At 41.0% G+C, this 14,336-nt stretch overlaps 1 protein-coding gene across 1 annotated transcript in view; it reads left to right on the top strand.

The window, feature by feature from the left end:
* The window catches only part of LOC121961725 (pleckstrin homology domain-containing family A member 5-like), a 142,743-nt gene that overhangs the window by 751 nt on the left and 127,656 nt on the right, over window positions 1–14,336 (top strand). The window lies entirely within an intron of this gene.

Raw genomic sequence — 14,336 nt, 5'->3', positions numbered from 1 at the left:
CAAAATGATCGTCAAGATGACGGTATTACCTCTCAAGGGGGGCAGACCAGTAACAAAGTCCACTGCAATGTGCGACCATGGACGTTCTGGCACAGGGAGTGGTTGGAGGAGACCGGCAGGGGGACGGTTGGATGATTTCCCTCGGGAGCAGGTTGTGCATGCTGAGACGAATTCTCTGGTGTCCTGGGCTATGGTCGGCCACCAGAAACACCATTGGCGGTGAGTCAAAGTCCTGGATACCCTGGGATGACAGGCAAAATAGGATTTGTGCCACCACTGGAGCAACGAGTAAATACTGAGAGGCCGTGAGGAACATCTACCAGTTGGCAGGAGTAATATTCTGGTGATGAGTAGATCTGAAGCAACACCTTAAATACTCCACCAGCTCATCAGGAGATTGCCTGCACCTGGCCCAGCCTATGGAAAGAACAAACCACTCCCGCATTCACACACACAGGTTAGGGCACAGAAGGGTATGCAGACAGGGAGAGACACACAAAGGAGGAGGAGGGGAAGGGGCTGCATAGCAGCCGACCATGACACTTTGTTTACTACTCTGGAAGGTCTGGACTAAACTGTGTGCCTTTCTTGTTTTTATTGCACATCACGTTGATATTGCAGGTTTTGTTTTTGCTCATGCTTAGCAGGGCTGATTGAGCCTGGATTATATTTTCAATGACCGTTTCAGCCTAAGTAATGGGCTAAGGACTGAGTCTGTCTGTATCTGTGCACTTTTGTTTCCTTTGTGTGCACTTTGCCTTATTCCTAAAGTGTTGTTTGTACCTCATAGAAATTAGCAGCTTTAAATATAGTAGGCTGTCCTACCCTACACGTTTTTTTTTTCTTACTTGCTGTAGTTGTACAGGACAGGTACAACGTTTTTTTACAATTTGTGAAGAAGTCAGATTTGTCCTAGTTGTAATGGGCATTGTCAGGATGATCTCAGGAAGAGCGTGATTCAATCTGTTGTTTGAGACAAAATGTTAAAAATAAATAAGGTACTTTTTCCATAAGTTGAAGTAGTGTTCTTATTTTATACAGACAATGTTAATTTGTGGAACGCATCTAGTGGGACATTACTATAAAAGTAGGTAATGTGTTAATTCCACGACAGGAGATATGTGATGTGACCTAATATTAGTTTTGGGGAAAAACAGCTGCATATATCGGTATCAGTTGATATCAGAACCGTAAATTAAGCATTTGGACAATATCGACATATCGGATATCGGCAAAATGTCAATATCAGACATCCCTAGGAATTATTGTTATTATTATTATTATTATTAGGGCCTGAGTTATGGTTACCTTCATAAGACCTTTGACAGCAAAAGTCATTCAAATCATGAGTTTTCATCACACTGTGTGATCCGTATGAGGCATCTAATTTGCATGTTCTGCCATGAACCAGGAAGTAAACAGGAAGTGGTATGTAATTCTGCTGTAATTGGTCCAATATGACCCAAACTTCACATGTTTAATAGGAGTCCTGCCCTGAACACATCTATATGACAATTTTAAGCGATAATGAGAGCGCCAGCTATTGGCACAGGAAAGGCAAAGTTTTACACGAAGATGTCCAGCTTCTAGCAGGTTGACTCAATTAATCTCAAAATGGTCTCAAAAAGTCTTTAAGACATTTATGATGCTTGAAAAAGAATACTGTGAGTTTTCGTTGAAAGTCTTTACCTTGGTGGGGTGGACAATTTAGACGTTTCGACATGACATCAAAAACTGTTGTAACTTTGCCCCAGATGGTCAGATCTTTACAAAATTTCACAGAATTGATTAGAGTCTACGCCTGAAGACATCTGCAGTGCAATTTTGAATCATAGTCATCGCGCCACCTATTGATAGCAGGAAGTTACTTTTTTTACTCTTTGATTTTTCCCCTGTAGCAGGTTAACTCAATTAACCTCATATTCAATTAGAATACTGTAAAGACCTTCATGATGCACAGAAATTAAACTTTAAAGTTTTCATCAAACGCTGTTGCCAAAGTTATGCATTAATCGCCATGAAACTGGAAGCACTTTTTGAGGGGCAAAGCATGCACCAAAACTCACCAAACGTGGCGCACACATCAGAAGTCCTAAAAACATGATATTTGATATGATTTTCTTTTGCACTGATGTGCCAAAATGGCTTTTCAGCACCCCCTACAGATTTCAATGAAGCAGCCCCTGTGGTACATTTCACCTAGAGCTCGAAAAACTTGGGAGGAATGTGTAACTCCCCAAGACCTACAAAAAGCCTCCTGGACCCATATCCTAAACTGGCCATTTTGAATTGAATGTGCAATTTTAGCGTACTTTTTGCCATTTTCATGGGTCGCAATTTTTCAATCTTCTCCTACAGATTTCATGCAATTGACTTCAAAATTTAAACATCTTCTCAGAAGGCCCTGGACATCAAAAGTTATTACATTGTTCAGTTTTCGTCGCACCTTGTGGCCGTTACTGGACCACACATTTCCATGTCTCACCATTAATCAGGAAGTAGTTTATAACTCTGAGGGACATGGTCCAATCTGCATTAAACTTCATGTTTGATGACAGGCTTGCCCTGAACACATCTACATGACAACCATTATCACTGCTTTTAGCGCCCCCTACTGGCAACATGAAATGTCATGGAAATCACACGCTTTCTACTTTGATGGACTGTTCCTACAGATTTTATCCGATTGACTTCAAATCTGGTGACAAAACCTTCAAGACCTTAATGATGCCTCCCTCTGAAGAATAGGTTTACCATGAACGCTGTTGCAATGGAGACCCAGTGGCCAAAGAGGAAGTTGTTGTAACTTCACTTTGCATTGACCGATTGGCCCCAAATTTCACAGTAGTGATCAGGCTGCAGCCCTGAACACATCAACATGTCATTGAACTATGATACTCACTGCGCCACCTCCTTCCAACAGGAAGAATGGCTTCTCACACAATTATCATTTCAATACAAATGATGTAGACCAGGATGACTTTCACTAAAATTGGATGATTGTGTCACTCAGAGTCCTGCCAGTAGCCTCGACTTGCATGGGAGTGCGAGGGCCTGTTCATCGCTGCTTGCAGCTTTAATTTGAACTGTGTTCTTTTTTTTGATTTGTTGTTTTGACTATTTTCCACCTGATGATGTCATTTTGACCATATTTGGCATACGGATAAAATACATGCTATTTCCATAAGGTGCAATGTCACAATCAATGCTGCTGCTAATCATTGACATTTCCCAGACTCTTACAATCAAAAAAATGACATGGGAAGAACATGACTCCTCACAGAAGGGCCAATGATAAAGTCCATGATGTGATTAATGTTATTAACCCTTTAGACCCTGAGCACATTGGTTTGATTCCTTTGAACAGATGGGAAATAGGCAATGAGCAACTTGGCAAGAAATGTCCTGAAAATTACAAAACACAACACAACACAACACAACACAACAATTAGTAGATTTTGAAAAATTATTTTTCAAATGCTAGGGAAGAACTTCATAATTATCATAATTATATTTCTAAAATGATTTTACAGACTTATTATAATATTTAAGCAATTTTTCAGGCCATTTCCTTGTTTCCTTTTTTTTCTTTTCTTTTTTAACTTTCCCATTTTATTTTATTTTTTTCTTTGTTTCTTTGCTTGTGGGGTGGTCCTGTGCTAATTTTGAGGTACATTTATTGTACTTTTTACAAATTTCTTTTTAAGTTGGTCATTGCCTTCTTCCCATGTTTTTGAAGGAAATATACGTAAAGCCACTGCCCATTTCAAAGGGTTAATGTCAATATCATCAAACTGACTCAACACACAGAAACTAGAGTCAGAATCAGTTTCCATCTGTATGTTCTATAATTACCAGTATATTCTTAGTGTAAACAGGATTCTGTAAAATAATGTTTGCAATTCAAACAAAATCACTTAATTATCATTTTAATCCTGCCACAGAGCATTTAATTAATGTAATAATATTCCTGGATTATATTTGAGAGTGCATGTATTAAAGTCATGCTGATCTGCTGGATGTTACAGCTAAAGAAAGATTGCAGAAGTTCTGCTTTTTTTCCAGCAGAAAGCAAGAATCTCTGTGCTGAACCTCCCGCTCTCTTATCTGTCTGTATTCCTCCCTCGATCTCCCCCTCCTCTCATCTCCTCCCATCCTGCGTACAGCTTCTCCTCCTCCTCGTACTAATCGCAGCCATCGGGGGAGGTTGGGTGGAGCAGCGGGCTGCTGTCGGCACAGGGTGCAGGCGTGCAGTGTGTCTGGGCCGGCTTTGATCCTGGCGCTCTCCCGGAACGCAGCCAGGAGTATTAGGCACTTTTCCACCCTTGTCTTCTTTTAATTACGAGCCCATAATGAAGGCTGCACGCTCGGCTGCAACACATCACACACTCACAGGAGGAGGAGGAGGAGGGGGGAGCTCCTCCTCAAATCACACCCCTCCTCTCCTCAAACAGCCTCCTCTCTGTGATGTTGATCCCTCTCTTAGACCTGCTCACTCCCACCGCTGGCTGTGTTTCTCACCAGATTTGCCTTTTTACAGACTTTTGTTTCTTCCATCTGTTTGCTAATCTTTTTTTATTTTTACTTTGCTGTGCAGTCTCTTTACAAAAGGAGTTTGTTCAGTTCTTTCTTTCTTTCTCTCTAGAACTCTAGAACTAGATTTTGGTGGTCATAGGTCGCTGTGACCTCACAAAACATGTATTTGGCAATAAATTATTCATTTGTGCGCTAATTATGACAAACTTCACTGGGGGGAACATGTGTGTAAAGAGTCCATGTTTTCACAGAAATTATGTAAACTGTCAGAGAAACTTTGCTGCATGGAGGATTAAAACTTTCTTTTCTTCTCCTGTCTTTTCCTTTCTCTTCAGTACTTAAACACCAGTCTGTAGATCCATGTGTGATGCCATCTCTAGTGTAAAGTTTGGAGTCAGAAGTGTGCTGTGTTGCACCTGTAGTCACAGCTGACAGTGATGTCATGGCATGCAGGAGTTCACCTATGCATCACTGCAGCCATGTTGCATGTTAAACCACTGGAGGTCAGCAAAAACAAGATTTACAGTGGTGTTACTTTGTTATTCTTTAAAAAAGAAGAGTCTATCTTCGAACACCATTAAAGCTCACTTATTTTCTGTAAAAATGTTTCCGCTTTTACTGGGATTTACTAGTTGGAAATGATTTTTGGCAGACCAGTGTCTTCTTGCAGGCTTATCAGCCTCACAGTGATAAGGAGAATCCAGGACATCACTGAGCCCTTCCAAAAATTGTAGCATAGCTACTTGCTTTATTGGCTGTCATCGGCCCGCCTCCATGTGAGCTGCTGTTCCTCTGCTATCATCAGCTAAATCTGACCCTCATTGGCGGTCAGGCATGAGGTCAGGTCAGATCAGTAGTGCTCTCTGCGTCTGTCCTGTGCTTCTGGTAAGCTCTACATCTGTCTGCATGTGTCCATGAGTTCCTTCTGGCTGTCTCTGGAATCTTGGATTTGTCCACCTCAGGTGCAGGCTTCCTCCCAGGAGGGGGAAATGGCTGTTACACACTGACTCTGAGAGAGTGACTGTCACTTGCGAGATGCAGAATTATCATCACAATGGGCATCTTATTATTCTAAACCTGGACGGCTTCACATTTATTTAGTGTTACTATCACAGTCATCTGTTCCTGAGCGTCTTTGTTACATCAGACTTTAGGATTCCAGTTGTTCATTAGTGGAGTCCGTGTACAGAGGCTGTGTCCTCACTGCAGCAGGCCCGGGTTCGAGTCCGGCTTCGGGCCTTTGCTGCATGTCATCCCCTCTCTCTCTCCCCCTTTCACACTGTATCTGTCCTATCAAATAAAGGCATTGAAAAACCCTCAAAAATATATCTTAAAAAAAAAAAGATCCCGTCCTGTGTTTAAGGAACGATGAATGAGTGCTAACTCATATTTAACTGGCCACTGCAGGGCTGTATTTTTACACGAAGGGCTGAAGTCAGTTTGAAAGCAGCATTAGCTCAGAATTTAGCAATGTTTTGATTATACAACCAACAAAATAAAAATGTATAATCAAAATGTATTCATGCACTGGAGCAATTAGCTCTCAAAATAAAAAGCTTTTTGTGACTGTTTTCTCCATTTCCATGGAAATACACAGTCTGACTAATAACTCAAAAACAGTCACATCAGTAGAAGCCTACATGTAAGTAACTTTACTTTTCCAGAAAGTAGGTGGAACCTTAGTAACAACCTGCAAACCAGCCAACTCATGCTTATGCTTTTATGAGATGGTGGAGTTTCCTAAACAAAAAAAAATATATCGCTATAAACACAGAAATGCTCAGCTGGCTAAGATGTCTGCTGACAAAAATATATTTTTCCTATTACATCCACAGTCTATACCTGTATTTTAAGCAAGCAGCTCAGTGTCACAGCACAGCTGATGGAGGGCACCAGAGGTTGACAAATTTTTCCAATAACTCACTCTTGGTGTGTTACATCCTGTCTTCAGTCACTGTCAGGCCTTTGCTGTGTTAACACCCTCCTGTTCACCTCCAGCTGTTTTTCAAGTTCTGAAACTATATTTACATAATCCAGTCTGAACCAGTCTCAATGCATGCATTGGTTATTTCCCAAATAGACTCCACAGACCATAACAGGGCCAATAGAAGATTCCTAATCCTATTTATTGGTTTTATTTTTGAGCCCATTTTATTAATCACACAATGAAAAAACAGTTTTCCCATCTTCCCCTACAGTGCTGACAGACGATGGTCTGTGATAACAGTATCTGTACCACAGGGGTCAGTTGTGCAGTGAGATATTTGGGAACTCCTGAACAAATAATCGATAATATTCTGTATCAATGGTCAATGATTATGACAGTTTGTGGCCACAAGAGGGGGACAAAGCTCCACTACTCGTCAGTGTGAGTGAAGCTGGAAGGACTGACTGCAGGTTCACTAGCAGAGGGGTTTTAACCATTTAAAACCTGAGCAGATTTGCTTGACTTCTTAAAAAAAATAAATAAATGAAGGGGGAAAGTAGAAAGTAGAAATGATCAAAAAATGTGAAAGTAATTGATCAAAAGTACAAGAAAATGGCATGACAATTAGTAAAAGAAAGAAAGAAATAAACAAAAAATTACTAAACAAAAAATTTAGTATAAGTTAGTAAGTTATAAGTTAAACAAAGCAAAGCAAACAAGTCTTGGAAAAGGTGCTTTAAAGTGATAGCTTACTTAAATAATTTTTAATGGACACCTTTACACTTGAACATCATACACTGACACTCATGGGACAAAGACGTATAACACAAACTGAGCAGTGGACTACCTCATTCAGTACTCTTGTACAACAGGGTCAGACCAAAACCACCTCAAACACAACATACTGACTCTGAGCTCTCAGTGTCTGTGCAGCACTTCGTACTACGTGTTAACAGTCAGAGTCAATGCGAAGACGCAGACAGACACAAATTTGGCTGGGCAGCAGGATGGACGTGAAGGATGCGTATTTGCCACTTCAAGCTGAAATTTTTCAACTTGAGCGAAAATTTTGTGTGGGACTGTGTTGCGATCGTCTGTCAGTTTACTGAGACGCGTGAGCTACATTCAGCATCAGGACTGTACAGCGAGAGAGAAAATAAGGACCTGAAGGGCTCAGAGACCCGTGAGCAAAGCTATAAAGTTAGGTTACATGATAAAATCTGAAAACACACCTGTGTCTGTGTAAACTAGTTTTGTTGAGTTGCTTCTAGGCAAAACGCTGAGTAATTTAAGTTAGTCCTTTATTGTGGAAAGTAAACAATAGAGGGCGTGTGATGTGCTTCAGAGCACGAAGCCCGTTTACATCCAGCTTTCTGCTGTTTTTCACGGCAAACCATGTTAGCTGATAGCTGCCTCTCCTAGCTAACAAAAGCACAACCGCAGCAGCTGAGGGCAAATTTTTGCGAGTTTCAAAATACTTCAAAAATGAACAAGTGACCAAATACGAGCGCGTAACGCAAGGCTGTTTTTTTTTTTGGCTTGGTTGTTTTTTTCACGTTTGGTGTGAAGGCACAGTTAAAGGTCCTTCAGCTGCTTTACTTACTCCTCTCTAAGCATTATGTGTTGACTGCTGGAGCTCCTTTGGTGTGTGTACTTAGTTTGTCTGTTGTGTCAAAAAATGTCATGTGTTTAAATGAGTCTTAATGTGTGAATGCAGACAGCTCAGACAGACAAGAGTTACTCTGACTAACTGATGTAAGGTTGGTGTCATTTTGTGACTGAGCCTGAAAGAGAAATCCACATCAGCCTGGATGAGCTGCTGGATAGTGAGCTGCAGCAGGCTGCAGGTTTGACAGAGCAGAGCAGGATGGCTGACTGCTGAAATAAGGAGTGAAACCAGGAAGTTGGTCATCTTGTCCTCCAATATGATGCTGTGTATATTAACAGAAGTCATTCAGTGTTGTATTGATTGTCATGGAATGTTGGAAATCTACAAAGTGCTAAAAAAGTAATGGAACAGTATTATTATCACCTATTTTACTTATTGGACAGAGAAATACAGCTGTACACCTATAACTTTCTCTCGGTCACTGAAGAGTGACATGGCTTTATTTCCTTGTGAACTCATCATAAAACACACTTCATTCAAACTCAACAGAAACAAAATAAATTCACCCAAATAAATTATAAAATAACAAATAAATTGTCTTAGTTACTCTTGCTAGGAATCTAGTTAGTAAGTCCACTGTTCCAAAGGTCAAAGGTCACCTTCACTTTGACATCATAATATTATGAAAAAACACTTCCCTGCTATGACTTAATGTCATATCTCAGGAACAGAAGGGGACACATTTGGTCAGATACTGAATTGGTGACACTAGTCTGTAAACTGTGCTGATTGTCTAGATCTCCTGTGCTTTGGGGAGATGTGTGTGAAGCATCTGTGTTTTCACAAACAGACTGGAACTGTTAGGGCAACTTGACTGTTTTTCAGAGGCATGCTACTATGAGGCAAGTTTGTAAAGATATTTGTTTTTGACATATTTAAACTGCTATTTCGTCACCTTCCTGCATGAAGGCTCACAAATGAGCGTTGAAATGCTGTGCATACTGCCAGACTGACCTGCTGTTGTTCTGCTCAGTGTGTGTGTGGTATCACAATGCTAAACATGTCAGTTAACAGATTCTCTTTCTGTCTTTTCTTTCCATGTCTGTCTGCTGTGTGACTGCATCTCACCTCCTCACCAGGTAAGACATTAGTTTTGAATCTCTTAGTTTTGTCTGTTTCCTGTTGTGTTTTTTGAACTATAATGGCTTTCTGCCCAGGTGCTTAGCCCTGCTGATAGTGGGGGAGAAATATTATTTCTTGCAGCACTGCTGTTTTTATCTTGTTTTTTCCAGTGAGGTCACAGTTGTGTAAGGGTGTGTGTCAGTGTGCTGCTGTCAGTGTGTGTGTGTTTGTTTGAAGCTTGTGGCCGCTGCCTAGCTGTAACTAAAGGGATATTCTTCCCTGTTTATTTATTGCATTAGTCATGAACTGGAGTTGCCCGCCACCTCCCCCTCCCCCTCCCCTCTCTGTGACATAATCCATCTCTGTCTGTTGGTCTAAGCCTTCTGAATGTCACGCTGCATCTCTGCTGTCACATCTCAAGGTTCCCCATCACTTAGTGAAATAACAAAGAACTGTGTACACTCTTGGGTAGTTTGTGTGTGTGTGTGTGTGTGTGTGTGTGTGTGTGTGTGTGTGTGTGTGTGTCCTTGTTTTATGTTTTCGGGTTGTCTCAGATTTGATGGGGCTGATGGGAGGATGGCTTGATGGTGGAATGAGGAGATGGATGAGCGAGTGGATTGGACCTGGCAGTTAGTCTTTTCTTTATGCTCCCTCCATCACTGGAGCAAACACCACTCTCTTTTTCTTTATTTATCTCTCCATCTCTGTTTCCCTTTACTGCCTCCTCTGTGTGTGTGTGTGTGTGTGTGTGTGTGTGTGTGTGTGTGTGTGCGCAGATGGGTCTGTGTGTGTGTGCTTGAGGCATGTACGTGTGCGTACAGATATCGTATGTGTGGAGATAGGTAACCATGACAACAACAGCCTGAAGTAGGAGTGCTCGTGGCAGCTCAGCACAGTGCCCTCTCTGTTTCAGATACACAGCACTCCTTTCTTACTCCTCTCCTCCCTCTCTGTCCAAACACTCTTCATACATGTCGATCCCATGTAGAAACCTTGTGCAGTTCGACATAGAAACTGGCCATCAGTCATTGCTCTGCATTCCAGCATCATGCTAACACTGACCAAAAACAAGCAAATGGCTTTTTTAGTGTGCAGGCTCAGTGACTGTCAGAGTCTGAACTTAACAGACACCTCACAGCTAGCAGCAATGTCACAGTGTACTGACACACCCTGCTGTACACGCTGACATCACTGCAGAGAGGTGACACATTAAATTGCGGTGCAAAATCATGCAGTCAGATCTCCAGGAAAAGGTACATGCACTTACAAAGATGCACCACGTTTTTAAACATAGTTTAAAAAATTAAATTAAAATTTGTTTTCATCCTTCTACATGTTTGGAGTTAAAAGATGAGTTGATTAAGATCATCAGCTACTTTGAAAATTCCATCCAGTTGCTCAGGCATGTTGCTATCATACAATTCATGCAGTGCATTTTTTGAATTTGCTTCAGTCTTGTGTCCTGTCGTCTCTGAACAAGATTTGCCCATCCAGTGCAATAGCTTGATCCAGGATGTTAGGGATACAAGGTCTCTGTCAATAGTGCAAATACTGTGTCACATTGAGATTCTCTCACAAAGCAGTTGTCATGATGCATGGCTGTGGATGTTTGTAGTGTCTGTAAGACGTTTGCTACAAATCATCTTTGCAGTGAGATCCCAATCATCATTATTATTAATTGTCAGAAGGATCACTGGATCCTTGGAGTGCTCATGTTGGATCACTGGAGTGCTCATGTTGAAACTGACTCGGAAATCATTTAAATTAACCCTATGAATGTGCCTCGGATTGACATTTTACAGAACGCTGTGCAGTAACGGCACAATCAGTGATATTGGAAACGGTCTTAAAACAATGTGAACAGTCGCTTAACTCTTATTTAATGTCATCCTCATCATATCAGTCACAGCCATCTCAGCTATAATTGTGTGTACACCTGCTGTGAAGAATGTATGAGGTACACATGCTCACTGCACACTCCTCTTCTATAAACACCATAATATGTGAGTGCAAAGGCAAACACATGGTTTCTGTGTGTACACATCATTCATGGATAGGGCCCCTGGCGCCTACATCACTCAAAACCCTGCTGGTTGGATTTAATCTGTCTCTCCACAGTTCATATAAAAAATACAGAATGTAAATATCTCTCTATTTATTATCAGATGCTCAAAAAACATCACCAATAAACCAGTTTTGGAAGTGCAATAGCTGAGGCCGACAGCATTGTGTTTTCAGATTATCAGGTTAAATGTATGTATGTTCTACCACCCGTTCTCATGAAAGCAATATCTCAAGAATGCCTAGAGGGAACTTCTTTAAATTTAGCACACACACTTTTGAACTAAAGGGTTGAACTCATTTGGTTAAAGTGGTCATGGGTCAAAGGTCAAGGTCACTGTGACCTTGCATTTGTCTCATCCTTGTGAGAGAGATATTTTATTTAAAAAAACTTTAGGGAATTTCTTCACATTTGACACAAGGTACAAGGTAGATTTATTGTAATTTTTCTTAAACGTGGTTTAAGGTGAAATTAAACATCTTTTGGCTACATCTTTTGGCGTCGAAGGAGGAGTTGAGGAGTCTCACAGTCTGGGGAAAGAAGCTGCTCTGTAGTCTGGTGGTTCGGCAGGGAATACTTCTGTATCTTTTCCGAGAATGCAGCAGGATGAACAGACTGTGGCTGACGTGGCTGCTGTCTTTCAGTATCCTTTGGGCTCTGTGCAGACATCTCACTTCACCGAGGTCACTGATGCTCTGTAGATGTTCTCAGCAGTTTGAATCACCCGCTGTAGAGCCTTCCTGTCCTGGGCCGTGCATGAAACATGCCAGTTGGTGATGTTTCCAGTCAGTATGCTTTCTAGTGCTCCTCTGTAGAAGTCTACCAGGATCTTGCTCTGGAATTTAGCCTTCCTAACCCCTAAATTCCATCGAGTCCATCCGCAGCACGGCATCCAGATCCGATCGCGGACTTTCTAGTCAATGCTCGTCATTCCACTGAGCGCATCTCAGCAGCTGCTCAGCAGCGGCTCGCTGCTCTGCTCTACGTGAAATACACGGCGAGTCTATTTTTGCCGGACACGGACAGCAACTGTGTCAAGCAGCACACAGCAGATCGTACCAGGCAGGAAGTCAAGCAGTATTGCATCTGGTGAATTTTCAAATTAAAACACCTTGCTCAGACTCAGGATCATGTTTAACTTGACTAAAACGTTACATCGACCACATCCGCTGCTTCTCTGTCCAGCAGTCCTTTGTATCCTGTCCAGCAGGAAAATTAATGCTCCTGATGACAGTCACTGCACATGACAGACAAAAGTAGATCATAAATAACAAAAGCACCGTATTCTTAACAAAAACACGGTCAAAATTGTGTCTATCTCATATCTATTTAGTGTATGATTACACTATTAATTATCCATCTGTATCATTAATAAGATCAATATGTTTTTAACTAAATCACAGCCACAAATCTAATATTTTTTTCATGTGTAACTGGATTTATTTTTATTGATCTGTATAGCTATCAAGATGATTTTTTTTTTTTTTTTTTGACTGAAAAACGGCCGAAATTCTTTGATCTACTTCACCGTGGCTAAATTGCAGGCTGCAGCCCAACAAAGTGCCATGGTAGAGTCTCTAAAATCAAGGAAAAATGACCACAAAATCAAGGGAAAATGAAGAAATAAGCACAATCTCAGAGGGTCTACAGTATTAGCTGGCAAGACTTCTGCTTCTGAAACGCTTAACAGATGCTCTCAATGGGATATAGAGCCACAAGGACGGCGCAAAACCGCACCACAGCCGTAATGCTCTGGACATGCTGCAGGTGGAATCCCGTTGTAGGTTTCTGTAGGAAGTAGAGCCTTTTCTGTGCTTTTTTAACCTGGGTGGTGATGTGTGATAGTTCTCAGTGATAGTAATTCCAAGGAACCTATAGCTGTTCATCTGCTCCACCTCAGCTCCACTGATATAGACAGGGGTGTGTCTTTGCCTCCTTTCTAAAATCAGCAATCCGCTCCTTGGTTTTGCTGACGTTGAGCAGCAGGTTGTTCTCCGTGCACCACTCTGCAAGACACAAGCATGAACTTGGACTGAACAATGAATTTGGTGTTTAAAGGTCAGGATCACTGTGACTTTGCATCTGTCATTGTTGTGAACATAATATCTGAAGATGGCCTTGAGGGAAATTTCTCAAATTTGGCACAAACATATACTCTTAGTTTAAGGTTAAAAGGTCACACTGACCTCATGAAACATGATTTTGGAAATTAAGAATTCATACGTTCACATTTCATGCAAATGTTAAATAGGATATAATAATTAAGTACTAACATGTTATATTCAAAAGGTCAATGGTCATCTTCACTGTGACATCATGATGTTCTGCAGAAACATTTTTCTGGCTTTCACTCATTATATCTCAGGAACAGAAGGGGAGACATTTGGTCAGATACTGAGCTGGTGACACTAATCTGTAAACTGTGCTGATTGTAGAGATCTGTGCTGCTGGGGGCAAGTTGTGTGTGAAGCATCCATGTTTTCACACACATTAGTGTAAATTGTAAGTGTAATTTGAGGCATACTACTTTTTGGCGGTATTCCTAGTTTAGGATTGTTGGTTTTTTATTTGTTTGTTTTTTAAAATTCAATTCAATTTGTCATATTATACCAAGAAAAAAAAGATAAAAGGTAATATTCAGTGTCAACCAGATACTGGGCAGCCTACTTTTACAATACAAAACAACAAACAAAAATAAAACAACAAAACACAAACAGCTGCACAGTCAGAGCAGAGGAGGGAGGAGTTATATGGTGCAGTAGATTAGATAAGTGGTTGCAGGTTTGTCCTTCCATCAGATAGTGTTTATAAATATGTTTAGGATGTGTGATTGAAGTTCTTGCTGATGCAGTGAAGGATCTCCCTCCAGATGGCTAAGTGGCTGGTTCTTGCATTAAATGTAAAACTTTTGTTGCGATTTGGCTTTTCGTCCACACAACAACATCGTTTTGCAGACCTGAAAACACAAACTTTTAAAACCAGGGTCCAGACTGTAATCTTTTTTTTTAAAAAAAGTCACCCTTCTGTTGTGGTGGAAAGTGGCACTGAGCAGATTCTGTGTGAACAGTGATGTCATAGCG

This window comes from Plectropomus leopardus, chromosome 22, assembly GCF_008729295.1.
Source record: "Plectropomus leopardus isolate mb chromosome 22, YSFRI_Pleo_2.0, whole genome shotgun sequence".
In the NCBI taxonomy this organism is placed as follows: domain Eukaryota; kingdom Metazoa; phylum Chordata; class Actinopteri; order Perciformes; family Serranidae; genus Plectropomus; species Plectropomus leopardus.
The sequence above is the reverse complement of the archived record's forward strand: the minus strand, read 5'-3'. Positions and strand labels throughout refer to the sequence as shown.